Raw genomic sequence first — 895 nt, forward strand, 5'->3', positions numbered from 1 at the left:
GTAATGTAAATAATATAATGTAATATGTAATATAAATAAATGTAATTCTGAAAGAATGAACTATATCAAGTCTATTGCAACCAAGTGTTTAATGTGCGCTGATAGCAATAAGAAAGAAGGTAGGTGAACTCGCGGCTTTCCTCTCATCGACGAAACGAAGGCCGGCAAATATAAAGTTTCATGCGGAACGCAATCTGTGGGCTGCGCACCGTGACGAGATGCAAAGTGATACTCGTCTTTGGGCTGGACGACAGGGCCGAGATCCAAGGAGACGCGCTCCCTTCGAGAGAAGGTTGAAGGGCAGTGGTGTGGGTGAACTGCTTGCTCGCAAGGAATAAGGGACCGCGTCGATACCGGGGAACGAGGAGAGACGCGACAGACTGCAGTGTACTGCGCGCACCGCGTCGCGGTATCGTGTTGCCGTACCTGCCAATTATGAAGCCGCTCTCGCGGTAGGTTCTTCGCCGATGAACGGAACGGACACTTTGGACATGCCGTGACACGGTCATCGGTTGCGTGGATTTCATAGCCAACCCCCGAGACAATATGTACTTTTCTGACAAAGTATTTATTTGCATACCGTTCGACGCGAGCGCACTTCATCCTTGCTTGCTACATTGTACTATCGCGTGTCGGCACAGCTTCTTAATAGAATTTCATTCGTTTAGTGTAGTTGGAAACATTTTTCTTATCCGCCTATCTTACCCTATCTTCAAAGAAAACGTTGCTTTGTGCAACACGTACATTTGCTAGTATTGTACGTTAATCACACGTAATTCCTGTGACAGACTGATACGAACAAGAGAAAGCGTATCCCTATTGTTCCAAACGTTCAAAAATCTCTTGTATTTATTCACGCGTGTCTCCATAGATTTTCCGTCTTACGAACAGAGAG

This window comes from Ceratina calcarata, unplaced genomic scaffold, assembly GCF_001652005.2.
Source record: "Ceratina calcarata isolate Rehan_Ccalc_2016 unplaced genomic scaffold, ASM165200v1 scaffold111, whole genome shotgun sequence".
Classification (NCBI taxonomy): domain Eukaryota; kingdom Metazoa; phylum Arthropoda; class Insecta; order Hymenoptera; family Apidae; genus Ceratina; species Ceratina calcarata.